Here is an 18,706-nt window from a genome sequence, read left to right on the forward strand (position 1 = left end):
GTGATTCACACGGTCTCACCGAGCGTTTCGCAGATTCTAGCAGACACTAACGGCAGAATGATCCCTAGGTTTTAAAAGCCCCTTAAAGGCTCGGGCTGTCGGCGTCTCATGTCGCCGTCGTCTCATGCCGTCGTAGTATCATGTAGTCACGGTACTAAAGCACCGGATCACTCGTTTTCTAATGCCTCGCGCTAGAACGTAACGCGTACTAAATGAACCCAACGGGACACTCGTTTTCCCACGCCGCGCACTAGAAAGCCTCGTGCTTCAAAGAAACAAGGCTTACAGCAAAGCTGTATGCTTCTACCCCCAATGGCTTCAGCTCCGTGGGCAAAAGCGCAAAGGCGCCAAGAATACACTTATACACTGCGTGCTTCGCCCCTCCCCACGTTTCACGTCAATGGAGCTAAGCCAGGGATTTTTAAGTATCTCTGTGGTCTACAGTGGGTCTTGACGAAAGGAGGAACGTGCGCATGAAAGCAACTTAGTGAAGCGGCTATGTCAAGGTTAGCTATTTCCTATTACAGAACCCTCACTCCTCCACTGATACTAAATGCTACACGCTTCTGTCTCCCTCGGCAGTGTTGTGAATCTATACATACTTCGCGTCAGAGGTTCCAGGGAAACACGTGCGCTTAACCCCAGGACGGCCATTCCCCGAGACGGGCTCCGGAGAGTTTCTATTCGTGCTGCGACGCGGACGGTGTGTACCGCGCCGCGAGACACCATTCATTACCGGCGCCATTCTCGCGTCACACTTTCTCATGCGACCGGCTTCTTTTCGAGGAAGAACGACGAGTTCACCCCTTCACTCGCGGGTGCGCGTGGTGGCCCCTGCGGGCGCTCATTTTTCTGAAAGTTGATTACGGCGGAGTATGTATGGATCTTCCGCCGCACGGACCACCGCGCCTTGTAGTTTTTTGCGATCCCTAAGAGGAAAGGAAAAGGGAAAGAGAGATTGGGGAAGAGAAGGGAAGGCAAACGAAGGGAGGTCGAGAAACAGTTCAGTCGTCGGTCAGGAACGGGAGGGAGAGGTACGGGTGGAAGGGGGAGGGAGCCGCTTCCGACCGACGTGGCTTCTAAAATAAATGGTCCAATTTGGCTTCGACGCACACGTGAACGGCGCTGCAAAGTGTTTCCCTATCGATCTCTCGCCGTGCCTTGCAGACTGCACGACTCGGCTGGCTGCGCATTGCGCGGACGGACGAGGGCGCAAAGGGAGCCGGCAGGCCGTAAAGCAGCCGCTTGAGCGCGCCTGTTTTAAATAAGCAAGGCGGAAATGACTAAGTCGGAATAACGAGGCAGGGGTGAAGGGGAGTGGTACGTGAATGCCGAATGCAGGGCGCTCGCTTCTAACCCATGCACTTGATTCGACGAGGACGTTTTCGTACTGTCACCTTTTTTCGCTGCTCCTTTTAATAGCTGCCGGAGAGTATGATTATGAAAAATGCACCGATGCGCGCACACCGTCTAGGACGTAGTTCTTAAAGCTTATGCGGAAATCGGAGCAAAGAGTACCAAGTGCCGGGACCATCGTTTTGCTTTCGTGGAGCCGTCATTCATTTTTTCTGTTCGTTATTGTTTAAACTGAGGTCAGTTCAAAGAGATGGCCTTTTCAGTCTTAACAACGGCGGAGTGCTCGTAGACGTTAAGAACAAAGTGTCACTTTCGACGAGCCCTTCTTCAATATTTAGGGGTCGAAGTGCATATTACTTACCGAAGGCGAACCCGGTGTTATACTTCCGCTCCCGGCGGTTTGTCGAAAATGGCAGTTTTAAACGCAACGGGACAATATCGCAACGCGGTGCATACAATATTCATGACTCGGCGTGCGCCATAAATTTCTTGCGTGGCTGCTTTACCTCGGCCGAGGCGATCGCGGCGAGGTGCAGCCACTTAAATATTGCGCTTGGAGGCGCCCAATAAATTTCTGCGCAATTTGCGGGTTTTCGAAAATAATGGGTTCCCGGCAGCCGTACGTTAAATAGCCCTGTTGCAATGGGGGCCTGTGTAATTGGGTCTGCAGCCTTCTATTTCGCTGCTCGGGGTGTTTTTTAAAGCCCGTTAACGAATGGGTCGCTAAGAGTGCTGATACGCGCTCATGAGTGCTTATTACATCAAGTAAAACGTGTTCACGTGAAGGTGGGACTCAATTCAATCACGCGGCGCGTGTGTTTTCTGTTTGTTGTTAAAATGCAGTAGAAATTGCGGGTTATGATGAAACCGTTGAACGCTAACGAAACAATTTTACAGTTTGGAGGGCGGGAAACAACGCAGCAGGACTTTTTATTGAAATGGGTTAGGAGAGGGTGAAACGAATCCGCGTGCAGACGACAGCCACAAGCCGATGCTCGAGTGTTACGTCTACGGTTGCGATATCATGCTTCTTTTAAAGCATGTTGCGACAGAAAAATTGGTAAGGCGATCAATAAATATAGGTGGCAGCTTCTGGTTGTTTCGACCTATTTTAAAATCAGGTATTGAACATTACTGAGCAGGGCTGCATACGTACGTCATGACTTCAGGCTAAATGCCGCACACGAAGTCGACGGTCGCAGTTTGTATAGTAGTTCGTGGAAAATCTCCGCAGTAAAGATGACTGCTTCAGCTAGCCCTGGGAAAACGAAGGGGATGGCGCGAAATATGATGGCTGACGTTTGGCGGCTCGGCCTATCCCCAGCGTCGGTGAAAACGATGACAAGGGTGACGATAATCGTTGACGGCAATATGAGTGATTATATCGAGCTTATTGTCCAATCTCCCATGGTATTTACGGGGGAGATTTGGCTGATAACTGTCCAGGTTTCGAATAAAATGAAGAAGTAGATTGTGATGATCGTGCAAAAAAGTAAAATTATTACCATCATCATTGTTTTGCGCGTACCGTGTAGGTGAGTGAGCGAGCGAGCTGCACCGTGATCACTTGACACGCGATATGTATCAGCTGCCAGCGACCCCAGAACTGTTTTCCCGGACGTTAGTACGGGGTTAAGGGGAGGGGAGTAACGAAACTGCAAATGTTTTATAATATGCACGTGTAAATGTTTGACTCTCCGCCCATGTTTGCTTAATACCTCTCAGCACGGGCTCAAGCCGATCTCCCCCCCCCCCCCCCCTCGCGACCATCCCCGTTTTACGCCTCTACCGTGAAATATAAATTCGGGATATCATTCACCGTACGAGAGGTGTCCTAAAGCTCTTGTGAGCTCATTTTTTTAATGCGTAAGCATTCTTAGGTGGCTCTCTTCAAACATCTGTCCGTCCATAATGCGTGACACGTAACGCCTGACGCGAGAGGCCCCATGGCCTTTTATAAATAAAAAAAGCCCTTTTACTTAAAGGGGTCCTGAAATGCCTTCCGCCGATGCATGGATGTACATGTAACCAAATAAAGCAATGTATTAGCAATCTCCTCCTGCAAGAATTTTGTTAAAGCGATGAGTATTAGCTGAGAAATCGTAAATCAAAAACCGCGAATTATCGTCGCGCCGTATTTCCTCCTCCTTTCAACTGTTTCTTCGCTGTTGGCCTCCCCTCCCATGATGCTCCGCTCCTCAGCGGTGACGTACTTCCGCTATTGCGCTCCCACAGACTGCCGTCTGCTACGGGCCAGCTCTTTCGGCTTTTTCATCTCTGTAGACACCATGGACACAGGCTGGAAAAGCGAACGAATGACCTGGCCGCATGTGTGCGGCCTGGCCTTGCCCTTTCGCGGTGTACGTAGCTGCAGGGCTGCAGTTGGTATCGGCGGCGAACTCGCAGCCGCGTGGGGAGAATCGTGCGCTCGTTCCCTTTGGTGCACCGCGCACTGTTTATCCAAAAAGCGCGGTCTCAGATGTGGCCCCGCTGGTGCCGGGTGTTATTTTGCGGTGGTTGTAATTTCTACTACCGGCGGCATGTGAAAAAAGACATTTTCAACCGACACAGAACCCGTGCACAAAACGCGCCGGATCGGATCGCTTTATCAGCGGCGATGAACGTGAAGGCGAAGAGCAAACCAACGCTGCACTCGATCAGCGAGAACCCGTGTTCTGACAAGCTGCACCCATGTGTTGCATTCAACACTGACGGGAAAGCGTTTGTTTGCACTTGTTTGGATAGTCGTAAAATGTCCAAACACTCCGGCACTCCGCTAGCAGATCAGCCGGCGAGACATTTCGGAAAACATTTGACAGATGGCGCCGTATGCATTAGTGTGTCGCTACGCAAAACTGATGAGACGCTCTACTAAAACTCCCATCGCGGTGTCACGTAGCGGGACGCAAAAATTTAGCGTTTAGCGTATGCAAAGGCCACAAACGCTGTACTAAAACTCTATTAGCAGCAAAATAGCCTGCGTATGTGAAACCGCTTGCGTTTACAAAGCTGCACGCCGAGCGCGTACGTTTCAAACCTAGTGACATCGTTTAAATACACTGGCAAGCACAGTGTAACGTAGTCAGATATCAACCGTATGCTCAGGCGACAAGCAAGAGCTTGTTTTATGTGGGGCGGAGATTGCGCATAAAGGCCCGTTCGCACTTGCGACGAAAGCGAGTGAGAGCGGCAGGAATTCCGTCGCTTTGTCGCGCGACGATCGTTTTTCTCGAATGGTCGGGACAAATTTTGGTTGCGCGACAGAATTCCCGTCGCTTTCGCTCGCTTTCGTCGCAAGCGGGAATGGAAAGTTCTGCCGCTGCCGTCTGCTACGCAGCTCGGAGGTAACCGCGCGATCTGCTCGGGCCGGATGAACGCGCACACTCCTGCACGGCAGCGCCCCAAGCGGCAGACGGCCGCGTACATCGCTCCCGGCGCCCACCTGGAGCCCGCCCTCGGCACACTAGCCAGTATATTTCAGGCACTATAATGGAGGAAAGATTTTTTGCTTCCGATGAACCTAGTTCTTTGACCCTGTGTTTTTAAATACGTGAAGTGGTTAGCACGTCGTCCTCACGCAGCTCTGTATCGTCGTAGCATCGCTGATTGTCCGAACGAAGGTTGCAGCTAAGCCAATGCAGCGACCGAAGCTGTGTGTGTGTGTGTGCATCGCCTTCTGTGTGTTGTGGACGCGTTCGTTTCGCGATGAAATGCGACATTGTACTTCTGCGGGTGGATAGTGCTTCCCATGGTCTGGATTATCTTTCTCGAACGACGTACCACTCAACCTCGCATGGGGTATGTGCAGTGTGCCTGGCTAAAAGCCTTCTCGCTTGCGCGCCAGAGTTGTGACTTGCTGCTCGTCCCCGCAAACCGGGTGTGAGGTGAGTGCCGTATTTACGACGGGCAGGAGGAGGCAACTCATCGTCTGTCAATCGCGGTTCAGACTTGCAACGCATGTTGTGACGTTGCGTTCGTTCGAAACGCATCTCTGGATTGTTTTGAAGTTGAATAAAATGTACGCGTCAAACCCGGGCATTCGGCTCAGGGCGTTCTCTGCGATTGCACCAAAGAAGTGCCACGCGACTTTCTTTATGGTACGTACTCGCGTAAGATAAAATCCACGTCGTTTTATGGCCGTGTTGCATTCAATACAAACGGTTAAGCGTTTGTTTACACTTGTTTCGTTTGTCGTAAAATGTCAAAGCACTCCGGCACTCCGCTGGCAGATCAGCCGGCGAGCCGACGCTGAGCAGACGACTCATCTCTTTGGCGGAAGTGCGTGAAAAAGCCGCCCAATAGCAGGATGTCTAGCTCATGACGAACATCTGGGAATCGATGATGTAGACATGTGAAGATGGCGGCGTCCAAAAACACGAAGGAAAGGGTGAGAAAAAAGCGACAAACTTTGCAACAAAAGTGTGAGCTTTCCGCTGCGCGTAAAAGAGTAATACTTGGCACAGGTGACGTTGGCGACCCAATCTAGCGATTGCGCTAGTTCATTTAGCGTGCTCAAAATGCCTTTCAGGGCCCCTTTAATAAAATATCCTATGCCTATGGCCTCCAGGTCAAGCGTAGAGTTGAGTTTGCGCAGATGAGCCCATGGAAAGAATGCGTACGCGCTATCGCGATTCCCACTCGGGAATTTGTTCAGCTTTTTTACCAGCGGAGCTGTTGTTACTGGCCGTAAGTTAGGTGTTCGTGCGCGCCGAAAACTCCTCGCGGTGAACGTTATCGCGTAGGCGTCGCGCAGCTGTCGCATTACCCACTCTACAACGTAAAGACACGGGATAGTGACCGCCGCAACACTCGAGAGGAGCGTGCGCATGCGCTCAGTATCGTAGGAGAGCCCTTCGCGCGGGACCTCGCATCGTCGCGTGCAAGCACTCAGTATCGTACAAGAGACCTCGGCATGGCCACGCCGCAAATAGTTCGCATGGCCGAGGAAGAGGCCGCGAACCGAAAGGCAGGGCGTGCTACTGAAACTATGTGACCGTGAATGCTCACCTACAACGGCTTCGCGATTCAAGTCTTGTGCATGAGTGCAAGCTTCCCGAGATTTTTTTGTGCTTGCTTGTTCCTGTTCACTACATCTCAAGTAACGCTTGAGAGTCCTGGTAATTTTTCGTTATCGCCATCATTACTGCCGGCTTACGAGGCTGACAGCCATTAAAAAGAGGGGTAAGGCGACCAACCCGAACTCAAATCCCGTGGCGCGCTTAAAAAATACTGCTCAAAACACTGAACGGACTAGTTACAACTGATCCTTGCGATCGGCGCGACTTGCCATCAGTGCCTACTGTACGTTTATTAACCCGCACGCCTTGCATCTGAGCAGTACACGCACAGCCGTTTGTCTCCCATCAAACGACAAAGGGATCTGAAAACATCCTTCTAGAACATCCGACCGCTGAATGGCGTCTACGAGTCGTAACTTGCACCGCGCCGAGAAGTTGAGCGCGCGAACTAAGCCCGTCTTGCTTCGGAAATCCGCCGGAGACGCACGCCACTAAATCGGCGGATCAACAACAGGCCGACGGAACGGAAGCGCCGCCGACATGGAAGCGCGGAAGAGGCCGAGAAAACATGCGTGCACCGTCGATTTTACGCCGGCGCGTTTGGCGACACACACCCTCGAACGAGCTCGCAAAGCTCCAGTTACGAGTCGTTCACTATGTGTTGACTGGTGTTATACAGCGCTCCGTCGAGCTCACGTTTCCTCAGTTAGCAGCAATCACTAGTTTCCGCGGCTCGTAAACTCGATGCTTGCTGTCTACAACTGTACTGGAGTTTCGAAAAAAATTGTTGACGACCATAAAGCTCGCTAAAACTTTCGTCCGCAGAAGAAACCGTACGTGCGCAGCTTAATTTCATGCGCGGAAACAGAAAAGATAAACACAGACTGATGCACGTACACTGGGATAAGGAAACGGAAAGGCCGAAAGAAGCGAGTCGCACGTTTATGCCACGCACGTGTGGTTCAAACTACGCTTTTCCACCTCGCTCAAATTCTGCACCACCGGTTCTCTTCAATAGGGGTTCTCTGTTCTCGGTTTAAAAGCGATGAAAGCGATTTCAGGGCAGCTTGAAGGTAAATACGCGTAAAAAGGCTGTAGTGCAGGTTTCCTCGGAGTGACTCTTTCAATGGGAGAATATCTTGCCTCCTTCGCCGACACAGCCGTTGCTTCGTACTGTTCCAAGGTCGGTGTTTTCAAGCCTCGTCTGAAGTTGCCTCTTGGTCATGAAAGTTGAAATTTATGTTAACGAGAAGCACGTGGATAATTCGAGACATTTTTAAAGTACGGTTAGCATTGCATGTAATTAATGCTTGTTTTTGATGCAGCTAACTTGCTTAGCTTTTTAACACGAAAGTGATTTATTTCGGGGTACACAAGCATTTGAGTGACGTCATATCCATCGCGGAAGTGACGCCAGTACAACGAAAAGTGCCTTGTAAAGGGTGCACCCCTGCGCATAGGATCTTCTTGCGAGGAAGCAACCTTTGCGACTAATGAGTACGTTATACTTATGGTTGTTCGTTTTCGGGTTTTATATTTTAATACGAAAGTGTTTTATGCCGGGATACACCGAGATTTCACTGACGTCATATCCGTCACGGAAATGACGCCTGTACACCTTTGCCGGAGCGACCTGCCAGCAGGACGTCGCTCGCCAAGCAAACCCACAAGGCAGCCTCCGACCCGCAAATCATGGTCAGCTGCAGATTTCGCTGCACATTTCACTTTCGTGCTTTACCGATTCCGATGACAGAGGAAACAACCACATTTTTTAGAACGCCGACGCTTAAGAAATACTATTTGGTTATGACACGTGGCATTAATGATTCTTCCCGCTGGTGCAATGTGCGACTCGCATCTGTAGTCATTAGTTCGCCGCTGTTTCCAACTCGCACGTCGCCTGCCAAAATCTGTCGACCAGACATGCGCGTCGTAATTACTTCCTTTCGGGGGTTTCAGGAGAGCTGCAGCTCCGCGACCGCGACTGTCTCATTTTCCCAGTCTACTCGGATGTCCAGTCAGCACCTTTTCTACGTCTTTATATATAGCGGCCTCGTGCTTATGAACACTTTCTGCGCTTTCAGTTTCTCTTCGCCGGTGGTATCCACCGTTCCTAGCCCATTCGCTTCACTGCAGTGCATGACCCGGACGTCATTATTAGCCATGCTGGAAGTGGAACGATACGACGTTATGACGTCACGCGTATTTGCAAGGATTGGCCTTCTGATCCAGGGTAGACTCATTTACACCGTGTTACTTTGTGGAAGTGCCAAGGGTACCCTTACGAGGGCACTTATGAACTGATGCTAGCGGGATGGCGGGACGTATAAGTGATAACCACATTTAAAATAAAACGCGTGTTGAGGTCATTACGTCGTTAGACTTGCATTTTGTGAATCGAAACACTCCGCCGTGCTACTATCACGTCATATGACCACTACTTAAAGGGCCGTTGGTTGTTTGTTTGTCTTGGGGTTGGTTGGTGGTGACAGTCCGTTCCCGGAACTGTACAAGCCTGGTACCTGGATGGATGGAAAAACGTTTATTATAGAGTGGGAGGAGAGGTATTGGGGAAGGGGGCAAAAAAAGAAAAAAAAAAGCGTTCATAGGTGGAACCCAAGGTCCCGGGATTCAGGGGCAACGGCTCTTGCGTTCGCCCTCTCGATCATTAAGGGACGAGCTGGCCAGTGCCGCCTCCCATGTCTCTGTGAAAATGGTGTGTGAGGCGTTCGTGTTTTCTCGCCAGGTGGTGGTTGTGGTTTGCAGGAAAGCAAAAGGAAAGGATGTGCACTAGGGATATTTTGAGCTCGGCAGGGAGCTCACCTGCATACAAACCAGTGCAGGGGAAGGGAAGTAGAGGGGAAGTGACAGGGTAAAATGGTGTGAGAGAGAGAGAGAGAGAGAGAGAGAGAGAGAGAGAGAGAGAGAGAGAGAGAGAGAGCACTTTAATTGAGATTTGCGCGGTTTGAAGGCTGCCTGGGCTCTCGGTTTTCCGGGAAGCGACGTCGGTGGCTCTGGTGACTAGGGAGGTTTGGATCTCCTGGTCTAAGCTCGCCAGCGTCCCCTCCCACTGCTGATTGGAGGAAATGGGGGAAAGGGCCTTGGATGCATTACCATATCACGTGGGGAAGGGTTGCGCGGGCTCCGCATGCTGTGCCGTCAAGTGAGGGGTAAAGGGAAGGGTGAATGAGGGTGCGTTTGGCTGGGCTAGGAAAGGTGTCGGTTTAGAGGAGTCGCCACGTGCGCTCCGTGCAGGTGTGATCGGCACTTTGGCTCAGGGGAGTTTTCTGCTGGGCAGGTGTTAATGCATGGTTATCTCTTGGTATGAGACCATTCTGTGCTTGGCGGATCCGGCCCCATTGTAGGAGGACGTGCTGGCCCCGGTTGGGATAGCCATACTGTGGGCGACCTCGTGCCCTTCCAGGCCAGCGTGCTCCAAAGTCCATACAAGGCCTACTCGGGGTTGTGGAGGGTGCCGCGGGATAATTTTCCTTGCCTGCGGCGGTAATAGGCCTGCGGCAAAGTAAAATAAGAAACAGGCGCAAACACGACGTGGCAAAAAAGAAGTATTTGATAATCGTTAGACTTTCGACTTCTAACAAGTTAAGCAGACTTGAGTGCCGGATAATTTTTTTCATGAGACCTGCGATTTCCTTTACTGTAAAGTCTTCTCCATTAGCTGAGATATACGCACTATTTCCGTAAAAAGGGTGGTTTGATATCGTTTAGGTCGGTTGAAGAGCAGGGCGCTGAATATCAGCGCATTTAGTTAACTTTCTGAACCGCACCTGAAGGGCTATGCTTGCACCTATTTCGAAACAAAATGTCTCGACTAAATGCTATAAAAATGACGTGTACTCACCCGAAAGTAGTATTCGACGACAGGATTTTCCCTCAGTTTCACCTTCTAGCGTATCCGTAGCTGGCATCCGATTCCCTCAATTTATTGTTCCCTGGAAGTTTCTTATACGGCGCCACAAGCAAATAATGGAAGTAACGACGAAGAATGGCCGACGGGCAAGGAACCGCCTGGAGCTGCGCGCGGATTTTTAGTGGGGACGTCACGGCAAGGACTTGTTATCGACAGAGCTTTATCTCCTGTAATTGCCCTGTACTTACTTTTTGTGATTGCTTTGTTAACACCGTACGAAGTAACTAGAATAGAATCTGCCAAAGAAGGCCGAGAGCGTGATGAGAGGAGAATGTTGCGAACAGGGAATCGATAAAGCTTACATGGGACGGACAAAGTTCGGAAGAGTATCGGAAAATATCGGAACAAGAACAAAAATGACAAAAAAAAGAAAAAAAAAAAGATCCGGGCACATCTTAGCCTTTCTTATGGGCAGTAAATGCGGAAGCAATAATGTCCCATTGAGCGCCGCTGAGTGCTCCTCCGAGTATTTCGCTGCGAGGGATGTTTTCGAGTTTGGCTGCGGGGTACGTGCGGTGTAGTGGAATGGACGGCCGGCTGTCGCTACTGCCGAGCATGCGTCCTCAGACGATGTAGGTGCTTCATACCCATAGCTTGTATTCAGTAGCGAGGTACGCATACAGGCAACCATGTCAGTGCGCCGTCACTGGTCACGTCGGGTTCCGCGGGATGGCGGTACTTGTCCGTGTTAAGCGCATGATTTGTGTTGGACGTTCGAAACTCTACCCCTCCGAATGTAGAGTAATGCCTCGCGTCCAATGTGAGTGCGATTAAGAACACCTCTGTTGACACCACCGTTGAGAATCGGGTTGAAACGCAGCAGATGACGCACGCCGGTGTGTCTTTATTATTCGGCGTGCGGACGCAGTGGCATACGCCGCGCCATGTCCGTGGCGCAGCGGCCATGTCCGGGGCCGTTTACAGTGTTGCCAAGCAAAAAAATTGACAGCTAAACTTTTCAATGAATACCACCTATAGCGTTGAAGTACGCACAGAGAGGCCTGGATCCGTGAGGACTGTCAGTCGCTTGGTGAGGCGGATATGTGTTCCATTCTGTGGGTACGTAACACTGTGTTGGTATTGGGACTCGCTTACGACACACTTAGTCCTGGGTATAATCAAACGTTGGCCAATACGCGCCGGCGGGTTTGTACTGCGCTTAGTTCAACATTAGGAAGCCGCAATGTTAGGCCTTACGACGTGTCAAGCAATGTCAAACTCATTCTACGTCACCCTGTGGGTGCCTCTGCTAGCGTCATTAGATCTAATGCTAGGAAACACTCGGGGAAGCGTAGATCAATAGACTTCGGTGTTCGGGTAGCGGTAGGCATCACGGTCGGTAGGGAGGTGTATGAGCGTTATGCTGCTACAAATGCCGTATGCCGGATTATCTGCTAGGTGGGCCACTCAAAGCTTTTGCATCCTTGGAGCACTGCGCACTACAGCAGGACCGAGTGAGGGACGCGGACACACAACGTGGACACGGGCCCAATTTGGTGTCCGTGGCCAGCGCTGCGTCCGCGTTCCTCCTTTCTGTCCGGTTGTAGTGCGCAGTTCTTCAAGAATGTCAAAGTAACAACTAGCCCATCAATCCACACTCGTCTTTTGCATAGTTAACGACTTTTCACTGCGATAACGACAATGATAGAAATAATGAAGAGCGAGTAGATGAACAGTCCTTGCAGCCACCGAGCTTACAACCTAGCGAGCAACACGTATGTGCACATGGTCGTTCGTAAGGTATATATTATAGGCCACACGCGAAGTGTTATATTCTCGCGTAATTCTGAAACCACTGAAGTAGACAAATTTGAACAACCGAAAGGCCGGCCTGTAATATTCGATGATGCGAAATTTGTACTGTGTGATTGTGTGGTCACTGTACCTCGCCAAGTTTGAGTCAATGGTGCGAGTAATAAGCCGCAGTGAGAAATGATGCAATGAACGGGTTTTTGAATGGTTGTTAACACGCTCATTTTACGCGACCCCCTCCAGTCGTTTACAGCCATCAAAGTGGGAGGAAAAGGCCTTCTGTTAAAGGAAAAAAAAAAAGGTCGACAATCCCCGCACTCAGTGAGATGCGGAGGAGACGTGACACATTTAGCTGGTGAATCTCGGTGTGATATTGTGATCCACGTAAGAGAATAAGGGCATAGCTGTTAAGAAAGTACATTGCTTTTGTGCTATATGTCCGCAATATGCGCGCGTTGAAATAAAAAGAATATATATGGCAAGCGACCACCAAAGCCTGCTGCGAGTGACAGCGGCAGCTGGTGTTATGTTGAAAAGTGCGTTTTATTTATTCATTTGATGTGTTTATTCTGTATATGAAGGATTGAGAGCCCAAGAGAGGGAGAGATAACTCTTTAGTGTGGGCTGGAGAGGTCAGCTGTGCTAGCGGCAGAGCAATTGCTACGCCAGATGGGGGTGATTACAATGCAGCGAAGATGATATGAGAAATCGGGAAGGGAACAATTATAGAGAAAACAAAAGTTAAAAAAAATAAGAAGCAATAAAACGCAAGGAAAAAACTCTAACTAAAGTTAAGTAAAAAAAATAAACAGAGCGAATGGAGCCCAGGAACCGCAGAGCGCATAAAAACAAAAAGGAGTCAAAGAGTACGTGACAACACAGACGCGTACAGATGTAGCCATGAGCACAATGGAAGAATTACAAAGTTTTGTCTAGTCCAGAATCTCGCAAAAAAAACGCAGAAGAATTTTTGTCCCTAAAGATGAGTCATTGTTGTTGGCCCAAGGTCCAAGAGGGTCAAGAATAAACATAACGTATACAACACCAGCCAAGACTCCGAGTAAGAAATGCACAGAATATATAACAAACATAACGAACAGTGGAATAAAAATAGCAGTGAATATCAATGTTGCTACAGTCGGTGCCGTCTCGCTGTGCGCAACGACGTCCGCCTGTGTATGCGTGAAATAGATAGGGAAGGTGAATGAAGATCCTCGTATGGAATGTGAGAAGAGATTTACCGCGTCAGTCCCATGAGCCCGCACACAACGCATATCCCCGTTGGCGATTGGCCGAAAACGGCATACCCGGTATGCTTAACCGGGCTTAGTGCCATAGCCACAGGGGCATATATGGCGCATTCCCGGGACGCTGAGACAACGTTGCGAATCATATAGTTGGGTACTAAACTTAGTCATTTTGTCATTTAGTCATATAGTTAGTCAATGCTAACCTTATCCACGAAAGTGAGCTTTCGCACGATATTCAGTGGCCACCGGGGCCAAACCGTTTTCCCGTTGGAATGTGGTTATGTAACGTGGTTCTCGATTACATAAAGGCATACCTGACCGCTCTAGTGCGGTATGAGCCATCTGCGTATCCCGCTTACGTAAACAGGTTCAGTGCCACCGACTGTACACTACTGCGTTCTGTCTATCATCATCCGTCTTCTTTAGTTTTGTTTATTTCCTCGCACAAGAACATGCATGCACCTAGCGGCCCAACTTGGTGTCCTTTTGAACACCGCCAAGACTTCCCCTGGGGTTCAATCTAAAACTAACGCAGTAACACGAGCTTGTTCGCAATTCATATCGCAGTGCCCTCGGCTGTCATTCAATTCAGCTTTAATGTAATCTTCTACATTCCCCTTTTAACTCCTCCCCTACCGACAGACGCCCACTCGTCGGCATGTCTGATATAAGAGTGAACTACTTCAAGCTACCTTACTTTCACTCTCCCCTTTATATTATATTGTTTTGATTAAATACCGGTGTGACACTGGGCTTCAATATAGTTCTGTGGCAGCGAAGGTTCAGCACAGCCAAATCGAAGCATAAATGAAGCTCGGAAGAAAGTAGCACGAGCGGCAACAAAGAATTTAAAAACTAACCTGAGGGTTGAGAGCCCTTAAACTGCTACAAAAACTCGCGGCACTCGCGGCGTTATTGCATTTCGTTATTGCCACTTGGGCGCTCTCAGGGTCGACATCTCTTTGCTTTTGTTTGGCATTGATGCAACTGAATGCTGCTAGAAGCTGTCTAAAGAAATACCGTCCAGAGGCTACCGCCTGCGTTAGCAGAAAGCACAGCTCTGCGGTATTAAAATGAACCGAAAGAAGAACCTGGAGTACCATTAGTACAATCAGCAAAAGAACAGCTAACAATCTAAGCCTGTGGGCGCGAAATGCAGGCTCTCCTTAAGGAGATCTTAGGCACAGCGTGTTTCTCAGGAAGTAATACAAGCAAGCAAGCGTCAGTAGCTTACTTTTTGCAGAAGGGAAGCGGAAATGAGTCTCTCTCGCTATGCGGAACCGTAGAAACTTCAGCGCGAAACGCTTTCTCGCGTGCAGATGCTGCCTTCTATTTACGGGTGGCGTTCGTTCCCTGCGTCCGGCGCGAGACTGCTTCGAAGATCGCCACTTCTAACAAAAATGACTTAATGAATAGAAAGAGACAAGGATAAAAATCAGCAAAAATTTAGAGAATTGTCTGCTAATGCATAGCATTCTTATGCCGATTGTTTTGAGTGTGAGTTGTTTACAGACAATTTTTTTCAATTTTTCTAAATTGTGTCCGACCAATTGTCTCCCTTTACGCTATTATAACGATTACTGGTGGAACTTTCGCGAAATCTGCGTTATTGTGGGAATGCAGGGCGTTACACGGTTCGCCATTTCCTGTATTTTTGATATTTATCTTATTTTTTTAGTGTATCGAAATTTCTGATTTCACCATTCATCCCCATTTACGCTAATATAACGAATACAGGTGGAACTTCCGAAAAATCTCCCTTATTGTGGAAATCAGGGCCTTTTACAGTTTGCCATTTCCCGCAAGTTTTTTTATAATTTTCTAATTTTTTAGTTTTTCAAAATTTAGTGCGACCAATCATCTTTATTTACGCTATTATAACGATTACAGGTAGATCATCCGAAATATCTACATTTTTGTGGAAATGCAGGGTTACACTGTCCTGGCTGTGGGATTACTCGGCAAGGAATGCTACGCAATAAAATAGGAGGAAAAGAAAGGGGAGAGGGGTTCAGGTTTCGAGCCGAAGCTCCGGTGGAAGCGCCTATCTCCGATATCTGACTTAATTTTCCCGCTGCTTGGTGGGCAGGCATGTAGAACACGTGCTCTCATTTCGGGCGTGATTAAACTCGCGGTACTTGGTCGTGTCAAGGCTGATGCCAACGAGCCGCGGCGCCCGAGAGGGAAGACAAGAGTGTGGTTTCGGCCTAGCCCTTGTCGCCCAGAACACGTGGATCAGGCGTGGGGATCTAGCAGTGATTGCGCGCGCCTGCTCACTACAGCGGCCCCGGATCCACGCCGGTTTTGTAAGTGGCACGGCTGGCATTGATGGACGACGATGTGTTGTGTAAGAGCACGTGGACCACACGACAGCAGCCGGGGCGGTGGTTGTGCTCAACGTTATTGTTCCCGCCATGTAAGCGCAGATGGGAGGGCTCGTCGTTTCTTGTCGGGCAAGACACGGTTGTGGTCGCTCTTTCCTCTATTGGCTTTTGTCGGCTCTTCGCCAGTCAGATAAGGCCGGGGACGGCGTTGTCTACCGGGTGGATCATGCCTGCTCGATGCGACGTTGCGCAGCTGGAAAAAGATCAAAGTGATACTTGCCGGTATTTTAACGAGATTATTATTAGCAGGGAACGTGCGATCCTCTGGTACTCGAGAAAAGAAAGGAAGAATCGTTAAAAAAAAAGAACGAATGTTTAGGCAACGGAAAAGTCCCTCCGAGTAAACATACAAAGTTAGTTTCAAATTCTGCCAATATATGACAGCTTTGGTATGCAGGCTTTTTTAAAGTCAGAAGGAGGAAAACGAAATGATAAAGCGTGTGCTGCTTTCCGCGGATCTCAGTGCCGACTGCTTTACATTGGTGTGGACGCCGATAATGAAAAGTTGGCCGCCAAGGACACAGGGATTCCGTGTTACGGCTTTCCCACTCCCTTCTCTCGTTGTATATTAGAAATGCTAGAGTGGAAAAGTCTTCGAGACGCCGTGGCGTGATTTCTTTGTCGCAACTCATGCGACGCGTGTTCGGACCGGTACTGGCGAACGCTCCTATTTTAAACTTTTCTACTTATGTACACAAAGGAAAGCAGAAAAAAACTTGAAAGTTCGTCCCAAAAAAATGCGGCTGCGCTTAGGCAATGTTAGTGACAAGTAAAGAAAAATAAACTCCTATATAAATATAAAATACACTGCGGTTCCACTTTTGGTTTCACCTAAGCACGAAAATGCCTTTCCAAGGCCCCAACGCCATTTGTCGCTTTCCGTCAGCGGGTGAGCTTGACGTGATCCATGGGTGGATTATTGAGACCAATGTAGCATCAGGTTTGCTACACGTAGCTTGGAGGATGAAATAATTATTTTTGTTTCACGTATGTACGGGGAAACTCCACCACCGAATACACAGTTAAGGTTACAGACTGTATTGGGAACATGCGGGGTCTTTAAGAGTGTATGGAAGAGGCTTGCAAGGGTTTTAGTCGGACCAAAAAAAAAATTAGCGGAAAGCTACGAGGGTATCACGGATGCCGTTTTTGCAGGTAGGCTATAAGCGCGGATAATTACTTTTGAGAGTGTACTATTCTCGCAGAAGCATTAAAATTCCCATTCCACGAAAATACGGCGTCGGAGTTAGCGAGCGACGGTTTCGAAAATTTCCATTGGGCTCGGAGAAAATATAAGCAACGAAAAATACATCATGTGCTATTGAGTCCGGTATTCGATACAGGGCCTGCAGAATGCTCGTCTACCGTGCATCCCTTACGCAATGGCCGATCATTATTCACTTATGGCGAACCGACCGGTATAACTAATGGTGGACCTAGTGAATGCCTGTGGCATTCGACTTAAAAACAGGTATTAGAAGCGTGCACTGAGGTCTACAGGAGGGGCTATTTGAGCATGCTCATTACAAAGTGTAAATGCAGGGTTAACAAGGGCGAAGAAAAAAAAAGGGAGAAGATGAAGACGCAACACAAAAGTGGTCACGACGACGGAAATGGGAGATGAATACTTACAGAAGAGGTTTGGGTAGACTAATTATAAATTTAAGTATCACGTTCATGTAGGACTAGAATAAAGTTTACGTCATCATCATCATCAGCATCATCATCATCATCAGCCTATCTACGCACACTGCAGGGCAAGGCCTCTCCCATTAATCTCCAATTATCCCGGTCGCGTGCTAACGGCGACCAATTTATCCCCGCAAACTTCCTGATCTCATCTGCCCATGTAACTTTCTGCCGCCCCCTGCCACGCTTGCCTTCCCTAGGGATCCACACTGTTACCCTTAATGACCAACGGTTATCTTGCCTTCGCATTGCATGCCCTGCCCACGTCCATTTCTTCTTCTTAATTTCTACTAAAATGTTCTCAACCCGCGTTTGTTCCCTGACCCACGCCGCTCTCTTCTTGTCCCTTAATGTTACACCTATCATCTTCCGTTCCATTGCTCGCTTACGTTTACGTATACGTATAAAAACGTTACGTTTACGTATCCGTATAAAATAACGTTTACGTATACAGGGATAAAACGGCGAATGGCCCAGAATCGCTGTCGTAGTAACATGGAGAAAAAAGAAAGGATGTAATGGGGAAACGATGATGACGGTGGTAAGGAGAGAGCAGAATTGCACCCCTGGATTCGTTTCTGCATGTCTGTCCTGCCTCTATTGCAATAGATTATAAAATATTTACCTCGGCGGATGATGTGAAACGTGCCCGTTCGCGGAAGTTAATCTCGGCACAAGGTGCAAGCGAACACAAAAAAAATTCACTGCCCTTCCACTTCGTGAAGGAGAATGGTCAGCGAAGCTGTGGTGCGTAATGTTAGAGTCGGGTTAGCGGCCAGTTGTCATATAATTTGTTTCCGGATAATTTCGATAACACAAGACTTATAACGGTTTTCTGTAATCGTACTTCCTCCCCAGATGTCCATGCTTCACGGCGCAACAGTCAACGTGGAAAAGCCAGCTTACAAAGACCAAGATTACCCAGATATTCTTAAAGCCGGCTTCACCTCCAAACAAAATTGTTTTGCCAGAAAGACATTTTGTAGGAGCAATGTAAGGCGTCTTGGTGACTTATATCAAAATATGAAGGTCCTATAGGTTCTTGTTTTATTTTTCTGATGAATTTCTTGTTTACTTGGAACCGGGTTTCGCGCGGCGGAGAAACCTGCTTCAGATAGAGCGCGGCACGATACCGGCAAAGACTGTCACCAGGGACTGCCCTAGGACAGTTTCGCTGTTGAAAGTGAAGCACGACGAGCAAAGAGGCATAAATTCATCACCAGCCGGCACCCCCGTAACCGTTACAACTCGAAGTCTGCCCGCGAACATACTTCGCTGCGACAACGAAGCTTGGTCGCAACAGAAGATGACATGATCGCAGCATAC

At 48.8% G+C, this 18,706-nt stretch overlaps 1 protein-coding gene across 3 annotated transcripts in view; it reads left to right on the forward strand.

Moving 5' to 3' along the window:
* The window catches only part of LOC144170288 (regulator of G-protein signaling 7-binding protein A-like), an 87,526-nt gene that overhangs the window by 17,246 nt on the left and 51,574 nt on the right, over positions 1-18,706 (forward strand). The window lies entirely within an intron of this gene.

This window comes from Haemaphysalis longicornis, unplaced genomic scaffold, assembly GCF_048455015.1.
Source record: "Haemaphysalis longicornis isolate Haplotype H1 unplaced genomic scaffold, Haemaphysalis longicornis Haplotype H1 scaffold_2, whole genome shotgun sequence".
Classification (NCBI taxonomy): Eukaryota; Metazoa; Arthropoda; class Arachnida; order Ixodida; family Ixodidae; genus Haemaphysalis; species Haemaphysalis longicornis.